Source organism: Anopheles funestus, chromosome 3RL, assembly GCF_943734845.2.
Source record: "Anopheles funestus chromosome 3RL, idAnoFuneDA-416_04, whole genome shotgun sequence".
Lineage (NCBI taxonomy): Eukaryota > Metazoa > Arthropoda > Insecta > Diptera > Culicidae > Anopheles > Anopheles funestus.
The window spans coordinates 26,172,615-26,190,056 of NC_064599.1; the positions used below are offsets into that span (position 1 = coordinate 26,172,615).

General features: G+C 42.2%; 1 protein-coding gene across 2 annotated transcripts in view; it reads right to left on the reverse strand.

Moving 5' to 3' along the window:
- Positions 1-17,442, reverse strand: part of LOC125770426 (protein lingerer) — a 197,147-nt gene that overhangs the window by 162,734 nt on the left and 16,971 nt on the right. The gene's annotated exons all lie outside the window — the stretch shown is intronic.

Here is a 17,442-nt window from a genome sequence, read left to right on the forward strand (position 1 = left end):
CTACCGTTTGGCTATTTCTGGTATATACGCTGGGAAAAGAAAACTTTCCTGCCAGTGTGTTTTTTTGCCATCCTGAAGGGTATAAAGTAACGCAAAATATGGATACTGCTGCATATGGGATTAAATGAGGGAAGCGAAAAAAGCTTTTGATAAGCTTTCGGACACTATGTTGGTGGCACGGTTGAGAATTCCTTATATTAAATTGTGAAAAATGAGTAGCAACTGGATATAGCTAAGAGAACGCTTTAGCTTAAAGTATGGTTTACATTACATTGCAATCTGTTCAATTTAATTTAGCACAAAAAGGAGAAGTATAAACAAGCAACAGAAATTCGTTTTTCTTCCCTCATGTCCGCACAAACTCCTTCCTCTACTTTCGTTCAGGGATAAAATAATGATTCGTGCTGGCAACACTGCCACCGTCCATGCAACGATCCATCTCCTGTGGGATTATAGTGGAAAGTATAAACCGGATATTTTGCACATTTGCCGCATCGAAGCTCTTACTGCCACACACACACACACACACACACAAAAAGGTTACAATTTGCTTTACCACCCGCCCACAGTTCGTTTCCTAAATGCGAAAATCCTATCCCGTTTGGTGTCGGTGATGCTTCCGGGGGATTTGTTCTCCATTTATCCCACCGTCACAAGCTAAAGCTTTTCCTTTCTCACTTTGCTTGCGAATGACGAGGTGTTGCTTTGTGTGTGTGTGTGTGTGTGTGTGTGGAACGAATAAGTTCCCGCTAATTTCACCATAATTCATCAACCTGTTTGCGCGTTGAGACCGCTGGGAGGCGGCACCGTCACATACACAGGGACACATATTATGCTCAATTGTTGTGCCGGACCCACACCGGAACCAATCGGCGAGTGGTACTTTTTGGTCAGATTGTGCACCGACCAACCAGCACCAGGTGGGATTAGTGTCTGGTGGCTGGTGGTCTAGTGCTGGAGGTGATGCTTTTTCACTTCTGAAAGCTTTTTCTCGTTTTAAATCTCGAGTGTGAACAGCCATGCTTAGCGTGGAAGTTAGTAACTAGAAGGTGTTGTTTTAACAGAACTAATACTTTTTGATACTTTAATGATAAATCAGATAAGATTAGATTAAAATGTTACTGCTTTAAAGAGAAGTTTTCCGTATATGATCTATAGGTTAATTGGAGAAAGTTTTGCAAATCCATTGAATTGACCCCGAAATAAACCACATCCAGGAAGTAGGTCAATTGCGATGTTTCTCAAATAAAACGAATTTTCTCAAACAATGTTACCCCTTCGGGGCAGGGCAGGGTATGCGAACATTTTTCTCTCTCTCTCTTTCCAATCAGACCATCGCTGCAACAATTTTCAAATCGTTTTCCACTTTTCCCAGCCGTAAAACATTCATGTAAATTCACCCAATACACATCCGGTGCACCGGTTTTGTCCGTATCGCTTTATTAAGCAGCAGGAGGTAATTCGAGAGCAAAGTTACCTCGTTCTGTAGCGAACCCAATTCCCGTTCCGGTGCCGTCTGTTGCGCACCGTTGTTTTGCGGAACGAAAAAGGGCAAAAGCACTCTGAACGACACAATGCCACCTACCCCCACACCCACTCTGAAATGGGAGAAAATGGAAAATAATATCGAAACTTTTGCTCCAAACAAACTCAGATTGAATGAGCGAACGTTTGTCCGCCCGGCGAGTGAAGCGCTTAGCTGGTGAGATTGACGCTCAATATTTTTTTATTCTCGTCCCTTGACTATTCCTCTTTCCCATGCCCTTTCGTAGCATGGGTAGATATATTGTGCCCCCGAGGAGCACAGTGAGATATGTTACCGCAGAGGGACAAAAGTTGGTCCGTGGGTGGGTAGGCTTCAAACCGAAACCGGCGGCTCTTTCGGCTGAAAAACTGATTGACATATTGATGATGGCGCTGACCTGTCCCCGGAGGATGCGGGTTTTTGCGTTGTCTCGGTATCGCTTGGGTTAGGACGTGAAAGTTTAGCAATAAATTGCATACACTCTAGGCGCTTCACTTGTACGGTGGTAGCGTGTTATACAGCACAAGAGCTTTGATACTGTTTTGTTTGCCCATTTCGAATTGGAAGTAGAAATCTACTTTAGCTTGTTATCAGGGCTGTTGCTCGTAAAATAACGAAATATTATTCATGTGGAATACATTTCTGGAAAAGAATAGAAAAGGGAGTTGATGTAGAGCATCTAGTGTAATTATTAAAACGAATTCAAATGCATGTGAGATTGTGAGCCATGTAATTCAATAAGCTCAAAGTTGTGTTTCATAATTATATTCCATGAGAATTTAACAGGATTTTTTTTATAAAAACAAGAGTGTAGGTAACAATTTATAACTTTCATTGCATTGGATATAAATTTGCCTACCCGACTGTGGTTTTATATTTATACAACCTCTGCACACATGTGTTCAATGTGGTCAGTGGACACGGAGACTGTCGGGTCTCCGTTTTGTCTGCTACCTAAATGAAAACCAACGCATTAACTCTCAGAGGTACAGAATTATTAATCGAAAACTCTCCGCTTCAGCCAAACCATCGATCTAGAATCATAAATATTCAATGCCGATCCTTCCGAAACAGTGAACCATAAGGACCAACCGGGGGCAATATGTTAGTCACAACTATCGTATCGATGTTCTCTGCTGTTACGTTTGTTGCATTCCTGGCCGCTCGGTTTTCATTCGTTGAAACATTGGACTTATACCAAAGGAGTAGAAAATCGTTCCACAGTTGTAGACGATAGGATGCAGAAGTGAATAACATCTTGAGATCATGGTGTAGCTTTCTCAGCATAACCCGAAGACCCGACCCGCAGGGAAGCGAACGAAACCACCGAGAACGACGATTGGGTTACCGGGAATGATCGAAGATTAAATAAAATAAACGAATATCAATATTTGAATCATAAGTAGCTATTTCAGCCTTTTGCGTTCTGCTTTTCTACGGCAAATGGAATGGTCGATTTCATGCATCAGCGACGGTACGGATGATAGTGAAATTATTTATTCAAATGATTCTTGGACTTTCTGGCTGTTTGTTGAAGGTTTTTCACTGTGGCAAAAAAAAAATATTAGTACGATTGGATTCAAGGATCATTCTATGGACGATATAGGTGTGAAACAAACATTAAGCAAAGCGAAAAGTAAACACGATAATAGATTATCATCTTTTATTCCAACGACATCAATGCAGCTGACAACTGATATCACTTTGTTCCCCCCCCCCCCATTTTATGTGTAGATGTGCTAAAAGATGCCACTAGGATGTGGCTGGATCTTCACTAGCAGCTCGACTGTCACTAGCAGCAGAAGAATGCAAAAGCTTCGCGAAGAATTCAATTTACTGTCACAAAAAGCCTGCCAAGAATGTCAGCCACCGAGTAGCAGCAGCAGCTGCCGCTTGCTTGTGGAGTCTTCTTCGTTCCACCGCTCCGGTACGTGTGTGAACCTTTCAAGACTATAACTCGATACGATCTTACCATTTTAGCAAGCTTAGGTCGGGTCAGACGAGAATGTGAATATCAGGAAATGCTGTTACCACACCGACACAAGTACATAAAGAACAGACGCGCAAAAAAAAAAAACACAAGGAAAGGCCACATGGAGGCAAAGACGCTATCTATTTTGATATCGTTACTGCACACGAGCCGAGGTCGTTTCGGGGAGTTTTCTTGGAAGGATTTTCCCTCACTTAATCCGTACGACCGGAACCGGGCGTGCCTTCTGTTCATTGTGCTGTTTACTATGCCATCAGTATGTATGTATCACAATTCCCGCACCGTTGTTGGACTAGACTCTTTTTTTGTTGTTATTTACATCCCTTCTGGACATTCCTTTCCAGTTTAGACGTAAAATCTCCAGGAAGTACGAGTTATTATAATCCTAATGCTGGCGGAAATAACTCAACGCACGTATGTTAATCTTCGATAGAGATGTGTGACCGGTAAGACGATTTTAAATGGAAAATTGTTTTAAGTAGACAAATTTGTGGTCTTTGAGGGTTGTACGAGAAGTTAAGGGGGTTAAGGAAGTGTCCCACAGTACAGGAAAGGTTGTGTAAAGTAAAAGGATGAATGTAAATAAAACACTTCCTCTACACCATGGAAATATTTGTTCATAATGTTGCTCCCCTTTTTGCTCGTTCCCATTTTCGGTGTACATTAATTTTCAGATATTTTTTTTCTCTGTGCAAAGTTAAACACGCCGCCTGTACTTAGGACATTGGTTAAGGACTACATACAAAAAAAGCGGCACACAAATGCACATTATAATTCTTTGTATTTCCTTTTTATAGCCACAAAACCTTATTTCCGCCCGATTGCGTTCCCGGTTTTCTCGTTGGGGTGTTGGAATTTAATTTTCCTTCAGTCCCATTAACTGGCACTCCACAGGAAAAAGGAAAAAAAACAAACACAAATACAGGGAAATTGTGGCACCCGCGTCACAATTTCCCACCTTCTGTTTCAATGTTGCTCTACTGCGAGTAGGTCAAATTATTTACCAACAGATTTTCATAATTATAAATTCAATTATTCGCTGACTTTTACTGACTTTGGTCACCGCAGCTGTCCAACGGGGTTCAGCGTACGCGACCCAGGGCCAGAAACATTCCAACAGCGGCAGAGTGTTCCAACGAACCATGTCCGTGGAAGGATTTAATGTCAGACAAATTTAGAGAGTGCCAGAGCAAAATTTAATTACAAGCCCACTTGCTTCCCACGTTTCTCCTGTACAAACGTCCAGGCTCAACAAATGGCTCGGGTTGCGCCAAACCAACGGTAAACCATTTAAACGACGTTGACCTTTCCCACAGGATATGGACACGTCTTAAGGGAGCGAGGAGGAGGAGGAAGGTTTGTGGTTTGTGGCAGCGGAAAATAGCTCCATCAGCTTCCATCTTGCGACCGATGCGAGAATAAGGATTTGCGATGAATCTACATTTTCTCTCTCGCATACGGTAAATGAATTCCATTACCAACACTTGTGTCCGCCCAACGCCATCCATTTCTGGAACTCGGAAAAAAGAACAGGTGGGAAATGTTACACCCACCGAACACCTGTCGGCAACATTTCAGGCGACCGATGGCGGCGGTGTTGTATGGTGTCCAGTGGGGGCGACTATGCAAAAACCGCACGTAATGTGATAAACGGTTAGATTGAGTTAAAGTGAATTTCATAATCGGTTATTACCTTCTGGCTGTTTGACTGTGAATCTGTATTTGAACTATTCGAGAGAAGGAAACAAAAATGCAAATACATACATAAAAGCTCATTATTGTCTCGAAATCGAAAATGTATTTGTAGTTGATTTTCCGGAAAAGCTTACCCGCGAGCGGATTCAATCACTTTTTCTTTCGACGGCCCCAAATTGCAGCAATGCGGATGGCAGTGTGCTGCATTGCCGAGAAACACAATATATCGTGTCTAAACGAAGCTCATCCGCTTATTATTACGAGCTAATCTTCCTACCTCACCGTTCTGGATTTTCCTGGTCGTTTCTTCCTAGTGCCCTGCGCCATAATACTGACTTGCTGTCGTCAGTCTAATAATCCTCACGCTAATCATCTCACGAGAGAGAGAGCGAGAGCGAGCGAGAGACAAACGCGACCGTCAATGTCAGTGTTGGGATTTTCCATATTATTCCATGTGTGTGGTGGCCGGAAAATGGGAAGGTTTGAAGTATGGTTTAAGCCATTGCACCATTGTTGCTATATCGTCACAGCACGAGCAGACGAAACTGCAGTGAACCGCAACAGGTTCATCCCGGACGGAACGTAGAAGTAGTCTGCCGGTTTCCCTTCCTAATATCTTGTACACTGGGGCCATTACAAACATGCCGAAATTTAAACATGGTTTCACAGTTACCCGTTTCGTTTCGTTTGCCAAGCTTTTCAAACCGATGTACACCATCGCGAGCAACAACCGCGTTGGGCGTAATGCCAAACACAAAAAGGCTACGAATGTTCAGGGTGTTGCCTACCATTCGGGGGCGCTGTGGAGATTTTAATGAACGGTTTTGATTTGCTTTTTTGCGTTTGTGTAACCATGCTCATTCACTATAGATATTGGAACGATCAGTAACCAATAATACTGTAGCGTACACGGATGCCCCACTACTACTAAGGCGAGGCAATTCAACTGGTCCACTGGTCCACAAAGGGGATTCCGTTAGCGCTGTTCACTGCACTGGAGGGAACAGCAACACGAGCTTAGGTGAAACTCTCCAACATGAAACAATACCGGATTTATGGCTTCCAATTACATTTATTATTACGAGTGTTTCATGTACACTAAGTTTCGAACGCAGCCCCCTAAAGCACAGAAGCTTTTTTTTGTTTGCGTACGAATGTTGTTGGCACCCCCCTATGCTGGTGAAACATTTCGTTAGCAGTTGGGAATTTGGGACCGAAGAAAGTGCGAAAATAGTGTGAGAAAAGAATAAATCGGGCACTATAGTTCGAACCCAAGGCGTGTAGCCCTAATATTGGCACCCATCACGTTTTGTGTGATGGTGTTTCGTGCTTTTAATGGCCTACGAAGGCACAGTGAGCTTCGTGTGTTTATGTACACATATATGTTTCTTGTAAATGAAGAAATTTTTACAAAAGGAAGTTTTTTTCCTTCTTTGCTTAGTTCGTGCTTTCTGCAATCAGGGCAGATTAAAGTAAATCACTTTGGAGTTATTTTTAATTCGAATCAATTTGTATGCCTATAATATATTATTACCCATGTGTTAACTGTGCCCAATGTGCGTAACTTGCCATTATGGGTAGGCGTGTTGCCTAACTTGCAGGCGCTAGGTAAAGTTCTACGTTCCTCGCCCATTACGCAACTTCAAGCGCGAAGAAGAGCTTGGTGTGTAACGATATGCAATCGAATCGAATCGATAAAATACGCACCCTCGTACCTTGTGTGTGTGTGTGTGTGTTCGGCCCAAAATCGGTCGAAGGGTTGTGGGCCGCCATTCGCGCATACCCTTGCGGGTACGAAAATGAAAGAAAAATAAACCCCCCGGGAAGAGTTTTTGATAGAAATGGAGTCAAGATAAACAACTCCCGAAACGTGATAGCGCAAGCATTCGTGACGTTTGGAGATCCGCTTCACCCATCCACCAACCCGCGGGGTGGTTGTGGTGGAAAAGGTGGCTCATATTACGATCGGGTGGATTTACTAGCGAGCCAGTTTGATTGGCTGTTTGTGCCCATTTTCCATTTCCCTCCGAAACGTTCTTGTTGCCAGTGTGTGAGGTCTGATTTTTTGTCTCTCACTTTCCTCTTGTTCTTCGATTTAGAAGCTGCGAAAGGAAGCCGAAACTTGGTTCTTTTATTTTCGGTTGGTTCGCGTTACTTTTTTCCGCCAATGGCTCGATTAGTACAATTGGGAATACTAGCTGACAAGCAATTGACAGCCGGAAGCGAGAATTGCTGCACCGTAACTGGCTGCTGGGCACAGTCACAGCACTCCCCGGTTTCGATATCACTGTGTTCGGCTGCGAGCGCAAGATTTGCTCGATTTGGCCACTGTTTTGCAGCATATTGTACTCGTTTCGGGTTTATTTGTCTCGCCGGCAGGTTTCGGTTTGACATCGGGGACGATATCGTAACGATGTCGATGGATGATGGGAGCGAAAAAAAAAGCTGGAAACGAAATGCCCTTTGGCATTCGGAAACGCGTAGCGTTGGGGGTAGTAGCATCGGGGGTGAATATCAAACAAGTCAAGAAAAGGCGCATTCGTTCTTCATTACATTGGCTGACGGTAAGGTGAAATATTTTTCAACGTATTCAATTTTGCGTCATGGAAGTTAATACTGTACCATTATGGTGGAGAAGATGCTGAAATGAATTCAGTACAATAAAGTGACATTACATGGACGTTGGGATGGAAGCAAATGATTTCCATTTCAATCAACGACACGGATTCATTGTTCACAAACGCATTCTTGCTTTTTTTGCGACGTTAAAGAAATTACAATTTATTTTTAAGCAATTTATTATATTCAATCAAGAGAAGAATAGATTATGTTAATAGAAAACAGAAAAAATCATCAAATTCTAACATAAATTAATAATGAAAATTTAGTATTTTTCTAGTAGAAAAAATTACAAAGTTAGAGTATAATTCAAGGGACAGAAGAACATTATGTTTAGTAACAATATGTATATATGTATATATGACAAAAAACACACAAACAGGTGTGTGTTTTTTGTGTCTTAAACGAGTGTGTAATCTCTGTCCCAAAAAAAAAAATCTCACACACAAGCGCCGTATGTTTCCCTTCAGGACGAACCATGTTTATCTAGGAGCAAACACCCCTATCGTCGAGTGCTAGCGATTAAAGGGGTTTGAAAAAGAAAAAAAACTTTATTCTCACACTCATACATAACAGTACGACGGTAGTTCACATTTGCCGGAATGCTGGCCCGAAGTAACCCGCTACTTAAAGGGATGGCAAAAAGTCCCAAATGATTGCTCGCTTGAGTAAATGAGCAAAACGAGATGCGATGGCAACAACAAAAAAATAACCAACCCAACAAGGAATGGAATGGAAATCCGACGCACTGTTTGCTTAGAATCAGGGAAAAGGTTTTGAGAGCAACAGCAGGACAAAAAAGAAACAGTTCGAACCAGTTCGCCATGCGTCATCTTTTAGCGACGAAAAGGGTTTGTTGGGTGCCTTTTCCACACGTTTATCCCTTGTTTTGGGTGCCTTGAAGTAGTGATGGGTGGGTCGACCCGAACCTACCGGGTCGGAGCTATCCAAAAGCGGCCCGAACTGGTTCGGATCAACCCGTAGATACAAGTTCAGTAGGTACAACGATTCCGGCCATAAGCGACTCCAACCCGTGGGTGCAACGAGTTCGGATCGGAACTACTGGTGCAAGCATCCATAAGCGACTCCGACCTGTGGGTGCAGAGAGTTCGGATCGGACTCTGGTCGAAGTAGGTTCAGTAGGTGTAAGCCACCATAAACGACTCCGCTCCGTGTGTGCAACGAGTTCGGATCGGACTCGGGTTGAACTAGGTTCAGTAGGTCCAGTACGTGCAACGACTCCGGTAGGTGCAAGCTACCATAAGCGACTCCGATCCGTGGGTGGAACGAGTTTGAGTTCGATTCGGGTCGAAATAGGTTCAGTAGCTCCGGTCGTGGGTGGAACGAGTTCGGGTCGGACTCGGATCAAATTAGGTTCAACAGATGCAATAGGTTCCGATCCGTGGGTGGAACGAGTTTGGGTTGGATTCGGGTCGAAATCCAGTAGTTCCGGTAGGTGCAAGCTACCATAAGCGACTCCGACCGGCGGGTGTTTGGACCGGAACTACTGAACCTAATTATATTTACGAGTCAGTCCGAACCCGGTGCACTCACGGGTCGGAGTTGATTCCGATTGTGCTGCACCTGACTCCGGTTCGAGCCATGAAAAAGATTGTATGACCCATCACTACCTTGGAGCATGTGGAGAAGAAGAAAAAACCCCCTTGTACGGCGATGCTCAATCATGGCAAACAAAAGACCAGCCTTTCGGTAAGGACCGTGTGTCAGGAGAAGCGGATTGGCTTTTGTACCGGTATGTGCAGTTCGACAGAGGACGAAGTTCATGATCCATTAGAAAGGGTAAGTAGTTATTCCAGCAATGGGTACCGCCATTAAACTATGTTGTGCCGAGCAAGCGCTTTGCCCAACCACGGACGTTGACATTGGGTTTGGCGAGTGTTTTACCATTAGCGTAAGAAAAGTGTTGCAACCCAAACCCCTTCGCAACCCAAACTGGCCACGGATGGTTGGTAATGGGATAAAAATGTTCCACTCCCTACCAACATTCATCATCCGTGTCAACCCTCGGTTAATGCCACACAGTGCCGAGGCTGTGCCCGTACCATTGCTGCCTCAAACCGGATGTGGCCGGAAAGGTTCGATCGTTTTCCCACCTATTTTCTCTTCTCTTCTGTGTTCACCACGACAAAGCGATGCGCGTGACGCGTACCGAGGGTACTTCTTAACCCATTCGATGACGTGACAAAAAAAGCTAAATAAATCCTTTCTGCTTCTTCCCTTGTTTTTTTGGGGGGGATGTGTGTTTGTTTTTTATGTTGGCAAGTTCATTTTCGGGCGAGCAAGCGTTTGTGCGTAACATCATTTTCCTTCCCTACAGACTGTTCATCATATTTCAATTCGCTGGTTAGTCGACATCAACTTGTGACAGAGGACGAAAAAAGCGAAAAATTCAATGTCACTTATAGTAAGAAGAATAGCAGAAACGAGACAAAACACCCATCGGGGTTGGGAAATCCGATGTGGCTGTACCACAACTGTACCGGAATCTCGACAACAGAAAAAAAGACATCCGCAAGGAGTTTGTCAGGAAGCATCGAAAGGAGCGGAAAAAAGGATATTTTAACAAAAAACAAATCATACCGAGGGTAGTGAACAAAAAAATATATAACGAAGGTTTTGCTTTCAAAAGTTTCTTCCACTTCCGTATCGTAGCGAATCACTCTCGGATTGGTTATCCCAGCTCGTACCATCTTACCATCGTACCCGTACCATCGTATAGCCGCCAAGTTCCAGGCCACTGAATCATACGGAAGACGAAACCGATTGTATTTACGCCGAAAGAAATTCAATCTGTTTTGATATCTCTCAATTTTATGACTTCGGCACGAACGGGGGATATACTTTGAGCATCAGGCGGATATTGAAGTACAAGGATCATTGTGTTGGTTGTGCTTCATAAACTCAATCACTCCCAAAAAAAAAGCATAACAACGAAGTAATAAGCGAACCGAGTGCTTCAGATTGGAAGCAGAAAGCTTTGGCGAACGTTTCATTTAAGCGAAACTAAAACAATTCGAATCAACTGTGATGTTGTGGGAGCCAGTGAGAGAGCAAAAAAAAAAGGGAAAGATTCGGTGGCCTCCCAGTGACGTGGTCGGAGTGTTCGAAGCAACTGCTGCGACTGATAATGGAACTTTGCTGGATTCTGAGGAATGGATTGGACCCGTCCGCTAATGGCATTCCTTCAATTCGTTCGCTGAGGAAGCTTTAAGGGCGGCTTATCACCGAACCGAAGATGTATGGTATTGACGTACACGTTGACGTTATAAGTGAGTATGCGCTAGAGGAAAAACAAGTTTTAATCTTAACACGATATCTTTCTCACTTGCTTCTTGCACCATGCATGGTGCACACAATTCTCGGAAAAGCGGGCAGTTTGCCTAGCTCAATCAGCAACAAAAAACCCCATCGGGTAAGTAGTGTCGTAATTTGATGAAATGAGCCTAAAAGTGGATTGTGCTTGATAAAAGAAAAGTGTTAATTAATTCAGCCAGATAATCCGGGCCGGGAGAACCGGGAGAACCTGGAGCTGCTGCTGCTACCCCACCGTTACAGCGTGTTGAGGTAGAAGGAGAAGCAGTCTAGATAAGAACTTTTGATTTCCGACAGCAATGAAGAAGGTCGTCTTGTACGTAAAGTCTGTAAGTTTGCTGATAAGTTACGCAGGAAGTTAGACAATAGTTTTCCACGAAGCGTCGATTGGTGTCCACGGGAAGATGGAGTGAACGATGTTTTACTGCAGTTTGTCAGATAAAAGTCTAGATACTTTGGAACAGTAGTTTGGTAATTTGGAAGTGTATCAAAAAAGGTAGAAGAACTGCATAAAAAGTAGAGCAAATCTTTTTATATGGAAAGCACGGAGTCAATGGAAAAAATGGACCAAAGTGCTGAATAAAATTGGAATGATTTGTCTGGAATTAGTACAACTACTTAAAGCAGTCACTGCTTTTCATTATTGATTGATTAATACACGAGATTTTATGCAAGTTGTGTAAAATAAATACTACAAATAAAATAACAATATAAAATACAATTGTGCTGCAATTTTGAGAAAGGCTCACGACGCCTGAAAGTATGCATTTTTTATCATAAAAGAATTTGTTCTGCAGGCTGCAAGAAAATAAATATTTTCACTTCAAATATTTGTTGATCCAACTCTTCAATAAGGCTCAATAATGCCATCCTTATTGAGATAAAAAAAACTCTCAAGTCTGGGTTCCTACAAATGTCGACAAAAAGTAATAAATTGCATACATTTAGGCTGTTAACATCATAAAATGATCATAAAATGACCATAAAAACTTATCAAGAGCAAATAGTCAATATAGCAAATACATAAACAAACGAAGACTCTGGTTATTCATCGAAGATTTCCCTTTTGTGACATCTCTTCTATTCAAAGCTTTCAAGATACGTGCCAGCAGTTGGTAAATTTCCATCACATAGGTATGCTTGCTCATATCATCCATTATCTGATCAATCATAATAATAATGTCTTAGTATTGTTAAGAAAGACAGATGTACGGTGCCCTTCTTGAGATAGAAATGTAGCAACATTAATTTAAATTGAATAAATAAGCATGTTTCACAACTTTTCCTTCATACTAGCAAGCAGTAGACTCATCACTCAATAAGTTAGATTCTGTAGGTATTTGTAGGTACCATCCAGCGTTTGGATGATGTCGCCCATCCGTTACGAACTTGTTGATTAATCTTGCATGTAGCATCTCAATCTCAAGAATACTGTCATCAATCAGACATATAGTTACGGTTCTACCTTAATAACCCATTCAGTGTACAGTAATTTACTTGCCGTTGTGTACCATCATGCTTGACGCAGAGATGCACGTCCGTCAGAACCGTACGGTGCATCCGACGGGATGGAAATATGGGTATTCCATTTTCTCTCCCAACAGATACATCAATTCCCTGGAGTGGAGTGGGCCATACTGCCAACAGTATGCAATGTTTTAATCCTCCACGTCGCTACTTTGCTGTGCTGGGTGCTAGTACCCGTGGAGGTAAGTAATGCAACCATGAAATGCAGCAAACGAACTTGAAGTGTAACCATTCAAGCGCTGGCGCGCGCGCACGCTCGCCTTCATCGCATCCTTTGAATGTGCAATGAAAAGAAACCGTTTTGCTCGCGTAGAATACAGGGATCGTCTTTGTCAGTCTGAGGTGCGGGTAAGATGTACATCCGCGTGCTTCGGTTAGAAGTTTTGCTTCCTCGAATCTTTTCCCCTTCCAGCAACAGGATCTGCCGTTGAGTGCCACAATCCGTGCGTCGTCTGATATCCGGGGCTGAGTGCTGGCGGCGTCTTTCTTCCGGTTGTGATACCAACCCGGGACGGGATGAGGATAGGAAAACCTCATCCCAACTCAAAAGCCGAATGGAGAAGCACTGTCCGTACACAGAAGCAAGTAGGATTAATAATTCAACAGCTTGATTTGAAATGTTTCCGAGAATTGATATAGACGGGGGCGCGAGTGGAAGTTCACCGAGTTGAAGCTGCCTGGCGGGGCTGTATTTGAGTTGTTAAAAGTCACAAAAAATGTGCTGCCCTTTAAAGTGTTAGATGTATATGACACCGAGCAAAAGGGGAACCCCCGGGGGGTTCGTGAAGGGTGTGAAGAATATTGTGTAAATTTCCATCTAGCGCTATTTGGCAAGGTGAACAGGTGGCAAGAAGCGAACGATTTAACGGGCATAACTCATTGATTGCTAGTTGAATAATTTAAGCTACAATCAGCTTATACAAATAAGTGCCAACATTTAAGTTAATGGTTGATTTTTAACCATATTCCTTTTTTTCCCTTTTCTGTGTTCACAACCCATCACAAATTTAATGGTATGTCTTACACAAATTCTTGAAGTGGCAGAGACTCAAGAAAACAATCCATCAACGTGCCTTTTCAAGATGCTTGAAGGTTGTATTAATGTGCAACTATTTGTTCTTCGTGGTATTTTTTTTGTGTGTGCCATTTTGTCATTTTGGGTTTTTTTTCCTTCTGGCTTGTCATGTGTACGAAATTCATGACACGTAAAACCGGAATAACTTCCGGCGAAAAGAAGTCCAAATAAAGAATGTGGAGTTCATAAGAGAGCAAAAAAAGACAAGTGCAAGTTACATCCTTCCAGCAAAAAAAAGCCATGTTAAATCACAGCTAATGTATTCAATGTTAGGCGCGTTATATTCGATGGACGAGATTGTGCTCCTCCAAACCCACCGAACCATCGAACCCACCGGTGGAGAGGAAGGTTTACGGTGAACTGATTTATGCAAACACGCGTAGGAGACGAACTCAATCAACAAAAGCTCGCCTGTTTCTTTTTTTGCCAACCGGCGATATCAAGCTATGTCAAGGATATTTTGTTTTAGCATTTTTACCTTCTTTTTTTTGTTCGTTTACATTGTTTTGTTCTTTCCATTTCGGTAAGCATCCCGATATCAAAACCAATCGCACGCTGGTGCCACGCCAAATCCTGATTTCTAGGATTTATTTTCCATTCTGCTAGGCCCTGGCATGTGGTTCCTCTTCCCTTTGCATCGTTACGCGTCCCCCCAAAACGACCCATCTGTGGCTGTTACAGATTTCAATCAAAAGCGACAGACGGAAGGCTCGTGCCTTCATGCTCATATATTATTCATATCGAACCTTGTTTTGTAAATCGCTGTAAGGCATCAAAGAGGTTCAACAATACAGGGAATTGTGCAATATTTTGCCCTTGTTGTAGGTACCGATTATTAGCCACTACTCTATTGTCAGCCATTTCCCATTTCCATACTGTCCATAATGATAATGTGTTAAGTTTTTCCATCACGGCAAACTGAGGAAGGCGCGACAAAAACCAGAAGCTTTTGTTTGAGCAAAAGTTTTGGATTTGCGCTGCTGCTTAAGAAGTTTTCGATCGTGAATCGCGTTTTGTTTATTGATCTAGCGAAGATTAAATACTTGATGCCTTATTGGTTAAGCGAAACTTCCTTGCCGGGGAAAATTTTGTTGGGGATTTTCTTTTACTCAAAGACGCCATCTGCACAAAAACTGGTAGCCGCTGGTTCTTGTTTGTTGGCTGGTTAGTGATCAATAGTGATTAACCGCATACCAAAACCGTTACTGGGTGCGCATTAAGCGCCCTTACCACCCGTGTACAAGAAGGGTGCCCATTTTGCTAGCAAAGTTCATTAAAAGTTCATCGTGTGTTTGCAAAACGGGCGGATTTTCCCTTCAGTGAATGTGTCTTAATGAAGGCAAATATTAATTATGAGCTCCATTCCCCCCCCACCCAGTACGTTCTGCACTTTTCGCCAGTGTGGAGAAAGTTAAACGGTTGCCGCGTACGATATGCTACCCCGTCGAAGGATATTCAATACGTCGCACAAAAACACATGTGGCGCTCGAGTGTGCTCGACCGAGTGTGTTTCGTTCGTGGTAAAGAAAGTTTGCCATTCCACCGTGAATGGTTTCGCGGGTTGTGTTAATTTAATCGGACGTTTGAACGCACGGTGAACAGTGTGGTGTGTACTGAGCGGTGTGCGGTGGACATGTGATGTTGACCTTCATGTTTTGCTTCGAACCGCAAAAGTAAACCGAATGCTGGACGAGACGAGAGCGAAACGTGTCTATCCTTCATTTGGGAAATTAATAGTGACACGAGAAATGGACATTCAAACCCGAAATTTTATCTACTTCCCGATGTTTGCACGAACTGCTATCGTTGGTACCTGGATTCGATAAGAAATTACTTGATTATTTCGTGGAATAGAGAACAAGATAGAGAGAAATTGGAAGAGTTGATGTACATACGATGCTTTTCACTATGGTCTGAGCGATTTTTTTATTGTTACTTAATAACATATTTTAAGTAAAGTTTGGGACTACAAACTAATTCTTCCAAATTACTGAGGCAGTTTACTGAGGCTATAAATAAGAATTTTCAGACAGAGATCTATTAAATTTTAATTTAATTTTAAACCATTGAATAAGATTGTATTTTAAGCATATTTTTTTAAGACCAGAAAACAGTATACAGGCGTCCCCCGAGTTACGACCCCCTCGAGATTTCAATCATGGTCTTCACTGAATATAAAAATTAAATTGTTGGAATAAACTTATACATTTTCAATAAATAATTTAAGGAAATACTGAAAAGATCAATTAATATACTATTCAAAACAATTTCTATATTATTTTTTTCCTCTAGAATATTTGAATAAAGCTTTCGACTCTCCACGAATGGTTATAAACGACGTATTCTCGACTTAGGCTGGTGGCACAGCTTCATCGCTCCGTTTGTTTCGAATGGTCTTGTCAAAATTTTGTATGGGATATGACAGATCTCAAAAACATCCGATTTTGGGGTCTATGATACCTTCCACTAGTTTTTTTATATGGACTTTGACGTTTCGCGGCTTATTTGCTGCATGTTTTCCATACAAACCGCTCAGCAAAATAAGCCTGCGTATTTCAGATTAGAAAATTTTTCTAATGTTAGTTTCGATCAGCTGCTCGACAAATGTCAAAACAAGGCATTTTTCTAGCAGGTCTGAAACAGGTTAGGCCATATTTGATTCGGCTGAATGTTGATTGAATTTTGATTTAAAACAACAATGAAATTACATGAGTTTAATTATGTTCAGCTTTTTATGAAAAATAATACAAATTTTTACCTGTGCTATGCCTTTATTTCGAACTACATTTCGACGCTGTAATTTCTGTTTCGTCAAAACGCGGTTCTACAAAACTGCAGCCTAATGTAATTCTTTATGTCAAAATGCTAGGTCCTTGAGGAATCCTTGCATGATGATATTACCTGTCAACAATTTCCCGCTCGATTCTGCTCGATGTTTTGACAGATCCGGGCTAAAAATTTTAGCTTTCTAACTTAAGGTATCATAGACCCCTTTAACGGAAGGTTGAAACAAATTTTTTTGTTTCCATCGGAAGGTACCTTCCAATTTTATTTGTCAAACTGAACACGCCTGTATAAAACTCGCAAATGATTATTTTTCTCGAAATGACAATGACAAATGTTTACATTTAATGTAAATAAACCATTAACCATGGCGAACGTGCGTTTGGATGAAGAAAAATTAATTGTATTGATTCAAAAACATCGAATAAAATCGGAAGAGCTGTGCCATACCTCACGATTCGCATATGCGAAAAAATCGGAACGATGGAGCTGTGCCACTAGCCTTACGATGATTTCGACTTACGCCTTGCTTCGGGCTCTTTTTTCGGTCCCAAAATACAGTCGTAACTCGGGGGACGCCTGTACTTAGAAATTTTCATGTTCTCCATTATAAGTATTTTAAGCACTTCAAATATTTTTGTCCATTTCATGTACTGTATCTTTTCCATTGTTCCCAATGTGCCCCGGCGCTACCAATATGCCGCATTGATTGGGGAAGCTGCGGTCACGATAAAGACGAGAAAGATGAAAGTTGTCGCGCATATTAATGATAAATGTCACATGATCCGCACCTCCGACAGAAACTTCACCACCAACGTACCACCACCTTCCCGCCTTTGTCTCCACAAAGTGGACCACAGTCTACGCTTCAGTGTGGCAAAGGTTCAATAAATC